This window comes from Felis catus, chromosome B3, assembly GCF_018350175.1.
Source record: "Felis catus isolate Fca126 chromosome B3, F.catus_Fca126_mat1.0, whole genome shotgun sequence".
NCBI lineage: Eukaryota > Metazoa > Chordata > Mammalia > Carnivora > Felidae > Felis > Felis catus.
In genome coordinates, this window is record NC_058373.1 from 72,935,918 (window position 1) to 72,954,015 (window position 18,098).

The following is an 18,098-nucleotide window of genomic DNA, read 5'->3' on the forward strand; positions in this document are numbered from 1 at the left end:
GAGAAGCTCCCCATTTCATTATCATGCCTTTGGGCAAGATGCACTTTATAACAATGGTTATAAAGATTCATCCTTTATAATAAACCCCTGTCAGAAGAATAACTTGGTCAGGAGAACTTGTTACTTATCTTGAGTAGGTCACCCTAAGCTTTACGTGTACCCGTTGGTACTCATGTCATCTTTGACTCTTCTGGAATGATAATTTCAGCAGCCAGCATTTCAGGGTTTTCTGAAATAGTTCTCAGAAACAACCTGGATAAAGGCCACGGATCTTCTGTGGTTTGTATGTTAAGATACATCAGGGTAATGGCGAGTTGTGGGGTTGGGAGGGCCCAGGAACATGATTAGTTCAAGGAGCTCAGGAACTGTCAAAATAAACATTCAGCTGCCTACCTATCTGGCTAAGAATCCTAATGGACTCTGGGATAATGATCGTTTATGAGCAAAGTTGTTTAATATCCTTAAAAAATAAAACATTTTTACAAAGAAACTTGAGAAAAATTATACCAATTTTTAAAAATGCAATGGATATGAACAAATAATTTCCAAATTAAAAAAAAACAAAAAAACAATCACAGGGGCGCCTGGGTGGCTCAGTCGGTCGAACGCCTAACCTTAGTTCTGGTCATGATATGGGTTCGAGCCCCATGTCAGGTTCTGTGCTGACAGTTTGCTCAGAGCCTGGAGACTGCTTCAGATTCTCTGTCTCCTTCTCTCTCTACCCCTCCCCAGCTCACACTCTGTCTCACTCTATCTCTCAAAAATAAATAAATGTAAAAAATTAAACAATTACAAAAAAACAAGCACAAATACAAAAAGAATCCAATGTCATGGTGAACAAATGCATTATAAAACAATAAGCAAATATTTTTTTCTCTACAAATTGTTAAGTACTTTGTTTTACATCATTAGATGCTGATGTCATGAAACGAAACTCTTAGAAAATGCTATAAAAATGTCAATTTGTACAGTCATTGGAAGGGTAATTTATTAATGTGTATAAAATTATTTCACCCAACAATTCTATATTAGGAAATTTTTTTTATATTCTACCATTCATTGTATTTTCAGAGTATACAATGCAAAACAGGCCTTTCAACTCTAAGATACACAAATATGCTATCGACAAATATTCTCACTTTATAAATGTTCAAGGTAGGGCCAAGTCCTTTAAGTACTGGTGCTATCTCTTGCACATTTTCTGAGGGGAGTTGGCAAAAGGAGCTCGGGCCCTCATACCCTTACTCCTGGATCTGTTAGATGACTTTCCAATGTACAGATAGAGAGGTAGGGGTGCTAAAGAACTTACACCCAGACCAGAAAAGAAAAGCAGTTGTTAGTATTTAATGAACCTCTCTCCATGTGGCTTCAGGCTACTAAGACACAGGCTCCCCCACACCCTTAATCTTTTCCTCAGCTCTTTTACTGAAGAATTTGGCCTTCACAATGACAGGCTGTTTGGGGAGCTTTCCCTTTCCCAATACTTTGTAGTAGCCCAATCGCACCACATCAATGATAGGAGCAGCTCCAGTCTTGTTTTTGGCAGCATTTACCCATGTCTCCTTACTGACCAAGGTTCACAGTTTATCAAGGTTAACAGTTGGGCAGAAACTCTGGTTCCTTTTTAAGTGGTAATGCCTCATACCAACTTTTCCAAAGTAACCTGGATGATATTTGTCAAAGTTGATCCCGTGGTGATGCATGCCACCAGCATTACCCCAGCCTCCTGGGTGCTTCCGGTGCTTACTGACGCAGCCATGGCCATGGCTCACGTGGCCCCGAAGTTTCCGGGTCTTCCTCAGTCTGGATGGCATGTCAGTGGCCCAGAAGAAAGCTCTATATTAGGAAATTTATCCTTAATAAATAATCAGAAATAGGGATGCACGGGTGGCTCATTTGGTTAATCACTAGACTTCAGCTCAGGTCATGATCTCACCGTTCGTGGGTTCGAGCCCCATATGGAGCTCTATGCTCAGAGCCTGGAGTTGTTTCATATTTTCTGTCTCTTTCTCTATCCACCCCTCCCCAATTCATGCTCTGTCTGTCTCTCTCTCAAAATAAATAAACATTAAAAATTAAAAGAAAGAAAGAAAGAAAGAAAGAAAGAAAGAAAGAAAGAAAGAAAGAAAGAAAGGGAAAGAAAGAAAGAAAGAAAGAAAGAAAGAAAGAAAGAAAGAAAGAAAGAAAGAAAGAAAGAAAGAAAGAACGAACCAGAAATAGAGGTGCCTGGATGGCTCAGTCAGTTCAGTGTCAGACTTAGGTTCAGGTCATGATCTCAGGGTGTATAGGTTTGAGCCCCACATCAGACTCTGTGCTGACAGCTCAGGGCCTGGTGCCTGCTTTGGATCTGTCTCCTTCTCTCTCTGCCTCTTCCCCACTTTCACTCTGTCTCTGTCTCTCAAAAATAAATAAAAGTTAAAAATAATGTTTAAAATAAGAAATAATCAGTAATATTTACCACAAAAAAGCAAATCTCAATAAGTATTCAAGAATCAATATCATATAGTGATATCATGTGTTTTTATTACAATTAATAAAGTTAAATACTATTCATAAAAAGCCAACTTTAAATAAAAAGAAATGCACTCCTAAATAATTTATGAACAAGGGGCACCTGAGCAGGTCAGTCAGCGAAATGTCTGACTCTGGATTTCACTCAGGTCATAATCTCAGGTCACGATTTTGGCTCAGGTTCATGAGTTCGAGCCCTGCATCAGGTTCTGCACTGACAGCAAGGAGTCTTCTTGAGATTCTCTCTCTCTTCCTCTCTCTCTACTTCTCCCCTGCTTTCTCTCTCTCACTCAAATTAAATTCATAAACTTAAAAAATAAAATTATTTATGAACCAGAAAAGAAATTATAACGGAATTGTTAAAATATTTCCAACTGAACGATCGTGAAAGGTATAAATTTTAAAACTTGAGCAATGAACCTAAGCGGCACACAGAGAACTTTTTATACCTTACAAATATGTAAATTAAAAGACTGAACGTAATGAGCTAAACATTCAACCAGAAAGTTTTAAAAGAGAGTAAGAGTAAACAAAAGTAGGAGGACAAAAATAGTCATAATCAGTGCTAAAATTAAGGTAATAAAGACAAAGAAACAAAGGAAAGAATCCATTTAAAATGGTTCTTTGGAGGGAGCCAAGATGGCGGAACAGCATGGAAGTTTTTTGTGTGTCTCGCGTCCAAGAAATACAGCCAGACCAACACTAAACCATCCTGCACACCTAGAAAACTGATCTGAGAATTAACACAATTTGCACAACCCGAACCACAGAATTCAGGAGGTACACAGTGCGGAGAGGTGAACTTGGGGAGCAAGAGGCCATGGTGGGCAGGGAGGTACTTTTGTGGGTGGAGAGAGGACTGAGACAGGGCAGGAGGGGGCGGGGAGAACATGGGAAAAGCACCCCTCCCTCCCAAAAAGCAGCTGGAGAGAAAGTGGAAAACAGCTGCAGGGACTAAACTAAAAAGGGAGAAAGGAGAAAGAGAGGGTTTAAATTCCATTAAGACTGTAAACAAGGGGAGCACAAAGTCTGCAACTCTTCAGCTCCATACCTGGCAGTGCTCTGGTGGGAAGGGCAAATCCCCAGGAGCAGAGTGGGGTCTGGGAGGTTCTTGGGCCACATGGGGAAAAGCAGTTCCACTGCTGGAAGGACATTTGGTAGAGACTGTTGAAGCCACCTGGTCCCAGCAGACCCAGAGAACGGCCACATTCGCTGGTGCTGGAACAAGGTCGTTAAGGGTGAAGCCTGGTGCCAGATGTGTGATGCGATTTTCCATAATCCCTGAAAAGCTGCTGCTACACTATCTCATGAACTTTTTCTGGGATGGGTTGACACCTGGCCGCAGCCTCGGGGCATCAGCAGCAGCAGGGTCCAGCAAGGATTCCTGGGTGCAGCTGACATTCAACCATTGCTTATTCGGCCACTGCTCGCAGAGGGGCGGAATAGGTCAAAGCCTCAGTTCCTTCAGAGGTAAGGGGCTGGGAAACACAGCTGCAACTGAGACAAAACTCAGGAGAGAGGTACTGCCTGGGGCTTGGTCACAGACAGTGAAAAAGCGGGAGTGGACGAAAGCTGAAGACAGAGGACAGGTGCATGATTGCTGATTGGGGAGAACAGAGTTCCAACACTAGAACTGGGTAGCTGGGTGACACCATTTTCACCATCCCGCACATGCGCATACGCACCTACGGGCGCCACAGCACTCCAACCCAGTAGGCTAGCAGTGTCATCTAGTGGAGAATGGAGCCATTACACTGATACCCGCCCAACTGGGCCAACCGCACTCTTCAAGAACACAAGTCTTAGTGCCTGCTTAGTTTATGGACTATAAAGCGCTTCATAGTCTTACTTCTAGGGGAAAACAAAGTAATTTCAGTCCTATTTCAATCTGTTAGTAGGTCCATCAATTCAATTTTTTTTCTTTTTTTTTTCTCTTTTCCACTTTTCTTTTTCTTTAATATGGGAAGAGAAAAAATTCATTTTTTTTGTTCAATTTTTATTAAAAATATTTTTCTTTAATTTTTTACTATATTTTTTACTTTTATGTAAATTTTTTCAAATTCCATTTCACTGCCATCATTTTATTTTAGTCTACATCAGTATATTCACTTTTTCAAATTTTCAAACGATTTCCTTTTTTTCTTTTTCTTTTTTCTTTTTCATTTCTTTTCTTTTTCTTGAATGCAGAAAGCGAAAAACTTCATTTTTACTTTCAATTTCTGTTAAAAATATTTTTCTTTAATTTATTTGACTATATTTTTCACTTTTATATAAACTTTTCCAAATTCTATTTTACTTCCATCATTTTATTTTAGTCTATGTCAGTGTATTCACTTTTTTTCAAATTTTCAAATGATTTCCTTCTTTTTCTCTTTTTTTCTTTTTTCTTTTCTTGAATACAGAAAGAGAAAAATTAATTTTTTATTTTTATTTAATATTACAAATATTTTTTTTTATTTTTCTACTATATTCTTTACTTGTGTGTAAATTTTTTCAAATTCTATTTTATTCCCATCATCTCATCTTAGCCTACCTCAGTATATTCATTTTTTCATATTCTCAAATGATTTCCTTTTTTTTCTTTCCACCTTTTTTTCTCTAATCTGTCAAACCACTTTCAACACCCAGACCAAAACACACCTAGGATCTAGCATCATTTATTCAATTTGTGTGTGTGTGTGTGTGTGTGTGTGTGTTTAATTTTTAAATTTTAATATTTTTTAATTTTAATGTTTTTAATTTTAATTTTTCTACGTCATTAATTCATTGTCTCCCTTCAAAATGACAAAATGAAGGAATTTACCCCAAAAGAAAGAACACAAAGAAAAGACAGCCAGGGATTTAACCAACACAGATCCTAATCCCTTTTGCAGAGATAAAAGAAGTAAAAAATAGGCAGAATGAAATTAAAAATGCTATAACTGAACTGCAATCATGGATGGATGGAGCGGTGCAAGGATGGATGAGGTAGAACAGAAAATCAGTGATATAGAGGACAAACTTATAGAGAATAATGAAGCAGAAAAAAAGAGGGAGATGAAGACAAAAGAGCACGATTTAAGAATTAGAGAAATCAGTGAACCATTAAAAAGGAACAACATCAGAATCATAGGAGTCCCAGAAGAGGAAGAGAGAGAAATAACGGTAGAAGGCTTATGTGAGGAAATCATAGCAGAAAACTTTCCTAACCTGGGGAAAGACACAGACATAAAAATCCAGGAAGCACAGAGGACCCCCATTAGATTGAACAAAAAGTGACCATCAACAAGGCATATCATACTCAAATTCGCAAAATACTCAGGCAAGGAGAGAATCATGAGAGCAACAAGGGAAAAAAAAGTCCTTAACCTACAAGGGAAGACAGATCAGGATTGCAGCAGACCTATCCACAGAAACTTGGCAGACCAGAAAGGAGTGGCAGGATATATATAATGTGCTGAATCAGAAAAATATGCAGCCAAGAATTCTTTATCCAGCAAAGCTGCCATTCAAAATAGAAACAGAGATAAAGTTTCCCAGACAAACAAAAATTAAAGGAGTTTGTGACCACTAAACCGGCCCTGCAAGAAATTTTGAGGGGGACTCTCTGAGGGGAGAAAAGATGAAAAAATAAATAAATAAATACCAAAAGCAACAAAGATTAGAAAGGACCAGAGAACACCACCAGAAACTCCAACTCTACAAGCAACATAATGGCAATGAATTTATATCTTTCAGTATTCTAAAAGTCAATGGACTCAATGCTCCAATCAAAAGACATAGGGTAACAGAATGGATAAGAAAACAAGATCCATCTATATGCTGTTTACAAGGGACCCCCTTTAGACCTAAAGACACCTTCAGGCTGAAAATAAGGGGATGGAGAACCATCTATCATGCTAAGTATATAAATATCATGTCAAATATATGAATCAATTAATCACAAACATAGATGGAGAACAATCTATCATTCTAAGTATATAAATATCATGCCAAATATATGAATCAATTAATCACAAACGTAAAGAAACTCATTGATGGTAATACCATAATAGTAGGACTCTTCAACACCCCACTCACAGCAATGGACAGATCATCTAATCAAAAAATCAACAAGGAAACAATGGCTCTGAATGACACACTGGACCAGATGGACTTAACAGATATATTCAGAACATTTCATCCTAAAGCAGCAGAATATACGTTCTTCTCCATGCACATGGAACGTTCTCCAGAATAGACCACATACTGGGACACAAATCAGCCCTCAACAAGTACAAAAAGATTGAGATTATGCCATGCATATTTTCAGACCACAACGCTATGAAACTCGAAATCAACCACAAGAAAAAATTTGGAAAGGTAACAAATACTTGGAGACTAAAGAACATCCTACTAAAGAAAGAATGGGCTAACCAGAAGTTAAAGAGGAAATTAAAAAGTATACGGAAGTCAACCCAAAATCTCTGGGACACAGCAAAGGTGGTCATAAAAGGAAAGTATATAGCAATCCAGGCCTTCCTAAAGAAGGAAGAAAGATCTCAGATACACAACCTAACCTTACCTTACCTTAAAGAGCTGGAAAAAGAACAGCAAATGAAACCCCAAATCAGCAGAAGACAGGAAATAATAAAAATTAGAGTATAAATTAATGCTATCAAAACCAAAAAAAAAAAAACAAAAAAACAGTAGAACAGATCAATGAAACCAGAAGCTGGTTCTTGGAAAGAATTAACAAAATTGATAAACCAGTAGCCATTGGATCAAAAAGGAAAAGGAAAGGACCCAAATAAATAAAATCAAGAATGAAAGAGGAGAGATCACAACCAACACAACAGAAATAAAAACAATAATAAGAGAATATTATGAGCAATTATATGTCAATAAAATGGTCAATCTGGAAGAAATGCACAAATTCCTAGAAACATATACACTACCAAAACTGAAACAGGAAGAAACAGAAAACTTGAACAGACCCATAACCAGTAAGGAAATAGAATTAGTAATCAAAAATCTGCCAAAAAACAAGAGTCCAGGGCCAGATGGCTTTCCAGGGGAATTCTACCAAACATTTAAGGAAGAGTTAACACCTATTCTCTTGAAGCTGTTCCAAAAAATAGAAATGGAAGGAAAACTTCCAAACTCTTTCTATGAAGCCCACATTACCTTGATTCCAAGACCAGAGACCCCACTAAACAGGAGAACTATAGACCAATTTCCCTGAAGAACATGGATGCAAAAATCCTCAACAAGATATTAGCTAACCAGTTCCAACAATACATAAAAAAAATTATTCACCATGACCAAGTGGGATTAATACCTAGGATGCAGGGCTCGTTCAATATCCACAAAACAATCAATGTGACTCATCACATCAATAAAAGAAAGGACAAGAACCATATGATTCTCTCAATAGATGCAGAGAAAGCATTTGACAAAATACAGCTCCGTTTCTTGATAAAAACCCTCAAGAAAGTAGGGATAGAAGGAGCATACCTCAAGATCATAAAAGCCATATACAAAAGACCCAATGCTAATATCATCCTCAATGGGGAAAAACTGAGAGCTTTCCTCCCAAGGTCAGGAACAAGACAGGGATGTCCATTTTCGCCACTGTGATTCAACATAATATTGGAAGTCTTAGCCTCTGCAATCAGACCACACAAAGAAATAAAAGCATCCAAATCGGCCAGGAGGAGGTCAAACTTTCACTCTTCACAGATGACATGATACTCTATATGGAAAACCCTAAAGATTCCATGAAATAACTGCTAGAACTGATTCATGAATTCAGCAAAGTTGCAAGATATAAAATCAACGCACAGAAATCGGTTGCATTCCTATATACCAACAATGAAGCTACAGAAAGAGAAATCAAGGAATCTATCCCATTTACCATTGCCCCCAAAACCATAAAATACCTAGGAATAAATCTAACCAAAGAGGTGAAAAATCTATACACTGAAAATGATAGCTTATGAAAGAAATTGAAAAAGACACCAAAAAATGGAAAAAGATTCCATGCTCCTGGATAGGAAGAACAAATATTGTTAAAATGTCAATACTACCCAAAGCAATCTACATATTCAATGCAATCCCTATCAAAATAACACCAGCATTCCGCACAAAGCTAGAACAAATAATCCTAAAATGTGTGTGGAACCAGAAAAGACCCCAAATAGCTAAAGCAATCTTGAAAAAGAAAACCAAAGCAGGAGGCATCACAATCCCAGACTTCAAGCTATACTACAAAGCTGTCATCATCAAGACAGTATGGTACTGGCACAAGAACAGACACTCAGATCAGTGGAACAGAAGAGAGAACCCAGAAATGGATCCACAATCATATGGCCAACTAATCTTTGACAAAGTAGGAAAGAATATTCAGCAGAATACATACAGTCTCTTCAGCAAGTGGTGCTGGGAAAACTGGACAGCGACATGCAAAAAAATGAACCTGGACCACTTTCTTACACCATACACAAAAATAAACTCAAAATGGATGAAAGACCTCAATGTAAGACAGGAAGCCATCAAAATCCTTGATGAGAAAGCAGGCAAAAACCTCTTTGATCTTGGCTGCAGCAACTTCTTATTCAACACGTCTCTGGAGGCAAAAGAAACAAAAGCAAAAATAAACCACTGGGACTGCATCAAAATAAAAATCTTATGCACAACAAATGAAACAATCAGCAAAACTAAAAGGAAACTGACAGAATGGGAGAAGATATTTGCAAATGACATATGTGTTAAAGGGTTAGTATCCAAAATCTATAAAGAACTTACCAAACTCAACACCCAAAAAACAAAGAATCCAGTGAAGAAATGGGCAAAAGACATGAATAGACACTTCTCCAAAGAAGACATCCAGATGGCCAACCGACACATGAAAAAATGTTCAACATCACTCATCATCAAGAAAATACAATTCAAAACCACAATGAGATACCACCTCACATCTGTCAGAATGGCTAACATTAACAACTCAGGCAGCAACAGATGTTGGCGAGGATACGGAGAAAGAGGATCTCTTTTGCATTGCTGGTGGGAATGCAAGCTAGTGCAGCCACTCTGGAAAACACTATGGAGGTTCCTCGAAACACTAAAAATAGAACTACCCTACGACCCAGTAATTGCACTACTAGGCATTTATCCACGGGATACAGGTGTGCTGTTTTGAAGGGACACATGCATCCCAATGTTTATAGCAGCACTATTAACAATAGCCAAAGCATGGAAAGAGCCCAAATGTCCATCGATGGAGGAATGTGGTATATAAATATATAATGTGGTATATAAGATGTGGTCTATAAATATACCATAAAGAATGTGGTATATAAATATATAATGGAGTATTACTCAGCAATCAAAAAGAATGAAATCTTGCCATTTGCAACTACATGGATGGAACTGGAGGGTATTATGCTAAGTGATATTAGTCAGTCAGAGAAAGACAAACATCCTATGACTTCACTCATATTAGGACTTTAAGAGACAAAACAGATGAACATAAGGGAAGGGAAACAAAAATGAAATATAAAAACAGAGAGGGGGACAAAACAGAAGAAACTCATAAATATGGAGAATAAACTGAGGGTTACTGGAGGGGTTCTGGGAGGGAGGGATTGGCTAAATGGGTAAGGGACACTAAGGAATCTACTCCTGAAATCATTGTTGCACTATATGCTAACTAATTTGGATGTAAATGTTTAAAAAATTTTAAAAATAAAATTAAATAAATAAATAAATAAATAAATAAATAAATAAATAAATAAATAATATGGTTCTTTGGAAAGAATTAGAAAATAGACAATTCTCTGATAAGAAATCTCAAGGAAATTAAGAAGATAGAAAAATACGATGTAAAGGAAGACACAGACACAGCAAAAATTTAAATAATTATAAGAACATGCAAGGAATAAATCCATACAAATTAATCAGAAAACTTGAACAAAATGTAAAACTTTCTAAAAATTATCACTCAGCAAAACTGAAAAGAAAAGTTGAAAACTGGAATTAAATGTACCAGAATTTAAACTGAAATTTCAATCTTTATACATACATATGGTTTCACAGGCAAGTTACATCAAACCCAAGACCAATAATTTCCATACCTGTGCTAAGAAAAATTAAAACAGCAAGGCTCCTACTCAACACATTTTATGAGACCAAGAGAACCACAATTACAAAAATAAACAAAGAGATGACAAATAACAATTATAGACCAATATTACTTATGAAAAGCAATGACTGCACGTAAATTATTATCAAACCAGCATTGGATTTTAAAAAGTAATACTAATACACCATGATCATTTAGGATTCATCTCAGGAGTATGAGAAAGATTAAATATTAGTGCATGAAACATGCCACACATAAAAAACAGTAACTAAAATGATCTCACTAAATGCAGAAAAGTGAGTTGGGTCAAGTTTAACATGTATTTCTAATTGAAGTCTCTTCACAAACTAGGAAGAAAAGGAACTTTCTTAACCTGAACAAGGGAATCTTTGAATTTGTTTTCAAAGGGAGATGTTAAAAGCATTCCCTTAAAAATTTGAAAAAGAGAAAGATTTCCAATGTTATTCTTTCTATTCTATATTTCAATCAATGTCCTAACGACTACAGTAAAATAATAAAAACATTAGAACTGGAAGGAGAAAACATCTGTCATTAATCATAGTTACCTGATTCCATTGCTGGGGGAGAAAGTGTACAAATGAGCCTAGAATGTCTTCTCCTCCCAGAAAACTAGGAAACTATCACAGATTACAGAGGCCATGTCACAAAGGCTCAGGAGCCAGCCTGAAAAGATTTGTTCTAGTTAAGATGGGACATTTCCCACATCAATAAGACCATGAATCCAATCAACTGAAACACATCAAGTATGTTTAAATCCATGAGTTCATAAAACAATCCTCCTTAATTACTTTTAGGATTTATCCTGGTTGCCAGAGATTTGCTTGGGACTATTTTGGTGTTTGTCCTGAGAAATGCCTCCATCTCAGGCAAGCAGGGATGGTATAGTCACCATAGAGGGGAATCAGCTCATTATCGTACAAACTGATAAATGAATGGAAAGTGTCTTACACTTAACCTTAAAGTTAATCAATTATTTGACAAGGAAAATTATCCTAATAGAAATGCTTCAGTTAAAAAATGAAGTAGAAATGATATAATTACAATATCATCAATTTGCAAACCAACTCCTAATCAAAAAACAGATCTAGTCATTGTTTATCAACAGTCACTAACACATACACACCCGAAAAGACAATCTGACCTTACTTGTCTCCTGAGTAAAGTACACAACCCCATGATGTCTGGGATTTGCTTTAATCTAATCAGAACTCAAAGAGGTATAGATGTGTAGGGTGATGCGGGTGTAGACGAACAAGACTGGCTAAGACTTGATAATTGTGCAACCTACACAATGAGTACAAGCTCTTTCATTGCACTATTCTCTCTTTGGTAGATGTTTAAGTTTTCCGTAATTAAAAACTTTGAAATAACATAGTTAACATACAAATAAATTTCCAGAAATGCAAAGACTTACATTTACAATGTCCATTGATTTTTATTTAAAACAATCAAAAGAGGAAACAAAACAATTTCAAACAAGGATGTTTAAACAAATTAAGTTACACTTACACAGAAGAGTATGGAGCTATAAAAATCACATTTTCACATGTAGCTGAATGACATGGTGGCATATTCATACACATTATGTTCAACACAAAAAAGTTTTTTAATTTGATGCCAATTCCATTAGAGGATGCATATTGCAATAAAAACTACTGAAAGAAATGCAACAAGATGTTAACAGCATTTACCTCTGGGTAATGAGATTGTGGTTGGGTTTTATTGTCTACTTCTCCCTTTTGGTTATGTCCACATTGGACAAGTTTTCTTTCATGATAAACCATACACAACATCTTATCCATCAATCAGACAACAGGGGCCTGGAGAAAGAGAGGCAGGAGGCAGACACAGACAGCAGGAAGTGTGACTAAGCTTACGTATGCAGAAGGTCCACTGCCAGCTCTATAGAAGCAAGGCCACGGAGCCACCCAGTTCCAGTGACACTGCAAAGGGCCTGCAGGTGGCAGACAGAACAAGAGCCATTTCACCAGCTGGAAGGTCCCAGGATGCAGTCCGGATTGAGTGCTTTCTGGTGCACAGTGGTGGCCTTCATCCACTTTGGTAAGGAGCCCACCACCCCTGCAGCCCGGGACTGAGGGAGGGGTTTGAGAAAGATGTTGGAAGAGAACTTGACTGTGCCTTTTTCACTTTGTTTTCTGGGTGAAAAGTGGCTATTTGTGACAACTTTCTTGGGAGCAATGTCAACAGCTAAGCTACTTTTTTCTTCTTCTCTACAGGTTCCAGCAATACACAGAGTGTCACTCAAACTCCAAGTCCAGTGAATACACAAGAGGGAGAATCTGTGAGCTTGCACTATAGTTTCACACTCAGCTATACTCACTATGTGATGAGCTGGTTTCAACAGCTGTCCAATGGAAAGATGACTGAAATCATTAATCTTTATTCTGGTAACACGAACACTAGGAAAGGACGATATTCTGTGTCACATCAGAAAGGAAACAAAGCACTAATCTCACCATCACAGGCTTGATGCCTACAGACTCAGGTGTCTACTTCTGTGCTGTTGGAGAAACTGCACGGTGGGAGGAGTGACAGGGACAGCCTTACAAAAACCCCCTGGGCTGAGCATGAAATAGCCACCTGCCCCAGAAGCTTAGGAGAAAACAACCCACAGAACAGGAAAAGGTAAACAGAAAGTACGGTGGGTGGCACTGGTGGGTGTAGAGAGGAAGCTGATGAATGTTCTAGCAATAATCTTCCCACATCTGGTATCCAATGAAGAGTTGTGGTTACAAGATCCCAGCCTCAAGAGCATTTTCACCTCAGAACCACATAGCCAATCAGGATATGCATCCATCTTTTCTGCTGCCCAACATCCATCCCTCCTTGTCTGGTGACCACACCTGGATTTTCCCGGGATAAACAAGCCATGCCTCCTCCTGCCTCATGTTTGGGTTTAGATGAGACTGAGCCCAGACTTGGACACCCTGGCTAATTAACATAATTCATCTCTGACCACAATGATGTTTCAAAGATGGGTACCTGCTCCAAGTCTACATCCCAGAACTTAATATGAAGCTCTTAGGAATATGGCTGGGGATGTAGGAAGCTAGGATATACCCCTACAGTTGCCAGCGCCCCTCTTCCCACCAAAAAGGAAGAGCATGATCCTTAAAAGAGAATGAAACTGAGATCCCTTAACCTTGTTTGAGGTACAGACTCTGCAATGATTAGAGATCTACTTGGGATTTTTCAGTTGTGCACCCCAGCTGTCTTTGCTTGTGTTCCTCCAGAAGAAGACAAGGATTCTAGTGCAAGTACTTTAGTTGGGAGGTGATCCCAGGATGCCTGGCAGGGGCAGTGGGAACAGTGACAGGAAGGGAATTCAGCCAGTGAAGGGCATGTGTGTTAATGCAATCCCTATCACAATGCCACCAGAATTTTTCATAGAGCTAGAACAAACAATCCTAAAATTTATGTTGTTCACAAAAGACCCCAAATAGCCATGCAATCCTGAAAATAGTAAAGCAAAGTAGAGGCATCACTATTCTGGACTTCAAGGTATATTACAAAGCTATAGTCAGTCAGTACAGTATGGTACTGGCATAAAACACAAATCAATGGAACAGAATAAAGAATCTAGAAATGAACCCACAACTATATGGTCAACCCCTTTGACAAAGCAGGAAAGAATATTCAATGAAAATCTTCAGCAAATGGTGTTGGGAAAACTGGACACAACATGCAGAAGAATGAAATTGGACCACTTTCTGGACCATACACAAAATAAATTCAAAATGGATGAAAGACCTGAACATGAGATAGGATACCATCAAATCCAACAGGAGAACACAGGCAGAAACCTCTGTGACATCGGCTGTGGCAACTTCTTACTGGACACATTGCCAGACTGAGGGCAACAAAACCAAACATGAACCTTTGAGACTTCATCAAGATAAAAAAGCTTCTGCACAGTACAGGAAACAATCAGCAAAATCTATGAAATGGAAGAAGATATTTGCAAATGACACATCTGGTAAAGGGTTAGTGTCCAAAATCTATAAAGAACTTAATCGGGGCGCCTGAGTGGCTCAGTCTGTTAAGCATCCAGCTTTGGCTCAGGTCATGATATCGTGGTTTGTGAGTTCGAGCCCCGCATCAGGCTCTGTGCCGACAGCTCGGAACCTGGAGCCTGATTCGGATTCTGTGTCTCCTTCTCTCTCTGCCCCTCCCCCACTTGTGCTCTGTCTCTCTCTATCAATAATAAATAAGTGTAAAAAAAAAAAAACAAAGAAAAGAACTTGATCAACTCAACACCCAAAAAACAAATAATCCAGTTAAGAAATGAGCAGAAGACACGAACAGGCACTTTCCCAATGAAGATGTCCAGATGGCTAACAGACACATGAAAAGAGGCTCAACATCACTCATCATCAGGGAAATACAAATCAAACCACAATGAGATACCACTTCACACCTGTCTGAATGGCTAAAATTAATAGCACAAGAAACAACAGGCGTTGGCAAGGATGTGAGGGAAGGGGAGCCCTCTTGCACTTTTGGTGGGGATGCAAACTGGTGCAGCCACTCTGGAGAACAATATGGAGGTTCCCCAAAAGTTAAAAATAGAACTACCCTATGATCCAGCAGTTGCATTACTAGGTATTTACCCAAAGGATACAAAAATACAGATTTGAAGGGATCACTGGACCCCGATGTTTATAGCAGCATTATTACAATAGTCAATCTATAGAAAGAGCCTGATGGAGAGAGGTGGATGGGTGTGGGCTAGAAGTGTGATGGGCATTAATGAGAGCACTCATTTGGATGAGCACTGGGTGTTTCATGGAATTGATGAATCATTGAATTCTATGCTAGAAACCAATATTGCACTGTAATTCACTAAATACAATTGAAATTTTAAAAAATGAGAAAAATCAATCCATCGATCAGGGCCTGTGTATTCTCCTGCCAACTGCCACTATGAGCAGCAAGACTTTTGTCATACCAGGGAATTTCTGACAACCCATGGGAGACATTTGCTTCAACTTGTCCCATTTGAGGGCCAGAGGAGCTAAGGTATTGATACCCCAAATCCTGTGTGTCACTGGTAGAGGACAGTGCCCAGGGATATGAGTGGTAATTCCCCAACACTTATGTCTGCCAAGAGGCTGTGCAGTAAAAGAAAGCCCTTAGGCAAAGAAACCCAAGCTTTGGCAGGAGGAAGGGGACAGTGTGCACTGACGTCTTAAGCACAAAGGGATACAGGGAAGACACCAAAAATGCCACACAATTTCTCTTTTTTTAATAAATTATTCTGAGATGGGCTTTCTGTGACTTGCAATCAAGAGACCTAACTAAAAACACTAATAAAGATACCATTGGGTGAAACAAGTTAACCAAACAAAATAGTTTAATATTACTTTTTAAAACTCCTGGCTTGCTGCAGGGGAGACAGGTTACAACTCCTCAGACTGTTCAGATTAGATCAGTTGTTCAGCCCTTTCCTCCCACGTCATCCAGGGTGATAAGGGGGAGGGACAAATTTAACACTGTACCTGTTATTACACTGAACATTTGACTGTTCTCTCCCCTTTCAGACTCTTCTCCTCAGGGTCACCTTGCTTACTGCTGCCAGATTAATCTCCCTACTGTGTCTCTCCAAAGAATTTTGCTTATTTAAGACTTCTGGGTTCCTTGTGAGACTGTGCTTTTCCCAAATCTCAATTCCTGCTCCTGCTCCTGCCAGCTGCTTCTCCAGAAACAGTTTCCTCCCCATCTCTACCTTTTGAACTCACTGTCTCTCAAAATCTAGGTCACGCTTTGACGTTTCTGAGGACAGCTCGGAAGCAATGAACATACCTAGATCTCGTATCTTGGTTTCTAATACAATTTTTCAGTACAAGGAACCAGGGCTCCTTGGAGAAATGGCCGATTCTAGGGCTGGCACAGGGAATATTCCAGATAAATCTGTAGTATCTTAAAATGTTAAAAAAAAAAAAAAAAAAAAAAAAAAGAACCACCACCACCTACGATGGGGCTATGTTAAGGAGACATCAGAGTCAACTAAAAAAGCTCCCTGTGGCTGAAACTAGAACAATTTAAGCAATAAAATAAAGTATAAAATAAATATCCATGAATCACTGATATAAATAAATCGTTGAAAAAGTGTGAGGCAGAACAAACTTCCCATGCTTTAGAACTCTAAATAATTTATTTCGATACTCCACATTTCTGACTCCTCAAATGTGTGCTGTTCATAGTGACTTCCTTCCAAAAGGAACAGTGTGGTAAGTGTGACAAAAGAACAACAGTGGATTGGGGCACCTGGGTGACTCAATCCATTAAGCATCTGACTCTTAATTTTGGCTCAGGTCATAATCTCACAGCTTGTGAGACTGAGCTCTGGACTGTCAGTGTAGAGCCTGCTTGGGATTCTCTCTCTCCCTACCTCTCTGCACCTCCCCTGCTCACTATCCCTCTCTCTCTCTAAAAATGAATGAATAGATTGTTTTTAAAAAAATAAAAAAGGGCAATAGTGGAGAAACCTGCCAAACACCAGTTTAGCTCGCTGATCATGGTCAAAATCACCAGATGTTGATAACATGTCCCCTTGATATGACGTGAAGAGAAATGGCACGTTACCTCTGGGATCTTCCTCCCCAAAACCCACAACCTCAGTCTAATCATGAGGAAATCATCAGAAAAATCCCAATTTAGGGACATTCTGCGAAGCATCTAACTAATACTCCTAAAAATTGCCAAGGTCATCAAAAATAAGAAAAATCTGAGGACCGCCTGGGTGGCTCTGTCAGTTGAGCATCCAACTCTTGATTTTGTCTCTGGTTATGATCCCAGACTTGTGGGAAGGAGACTGCATTGGGCTCAACACAGAGCATGGAGCCTGCTGGGATTTTCTCTCTCTCTTTCTCTCTCTCTTTCTCTCTCTCTCTATCTCTCAGCCTCACTCCCCTGCTTATGCTCTTTTTCTCTCTAAAATAAAATAAACTTTAGGTTGCCTATGTGGTTCAGTCAGTTAAGCATCCAACTTCAGCTCAGGTCATGATCTCACCTTTCATGGGTTTGAGCCCCGCATCAAACTCTGTGCTGACAGCTCAGAGCCTGAAGCCTGCTTCAGATTCTGTGTCTCCCTCTCTCTCTGTCCCTCCCCGCTTGTGGTCTATCTCTGTCTCTGTCTCTCTCTCTCTCTCAAAAACAAACAATAAAAAAAATTTTAAGTTTACAAGAAATAAATAAAATAAAATAAAATTTAAAGAAACATTTAAAAAACAAGAAAAATCTGAGAAATTGCCATAGCCAACAGGAGCTTGAGGAGACATGAAAACTAAATGTAATGTGGTCTCCTTGTGGGACTCTGCAGGAGATAAAGAACTTTAGGTAAATCAAAGAAAAACTACAGAAGTATGAACTTTAGCCAATAATAATATATCAGCATCCATTTCTTAACTGTGGAAAGTGTACCATTTTAAGATGTTCATCGTAA

The 18,098-nt window shown here is 38.6% G+C and overlaps 1 pseudogene and 1 gene segment (V, D, J or C); one reads left to right on the plus strand and one right to left on the minus strand.

Moving 5' to 3' along the window:
- The window catches only part of LOC101082918, a 425,870-nt gene that overhangs the window by 183,425 nt on the left and 224,347 nt on the right, over positions 1–18,098 (plus strand).
- LOC101088494 lies at positions 1,326–1,888 on the minus strand (annotated as a pseudogene).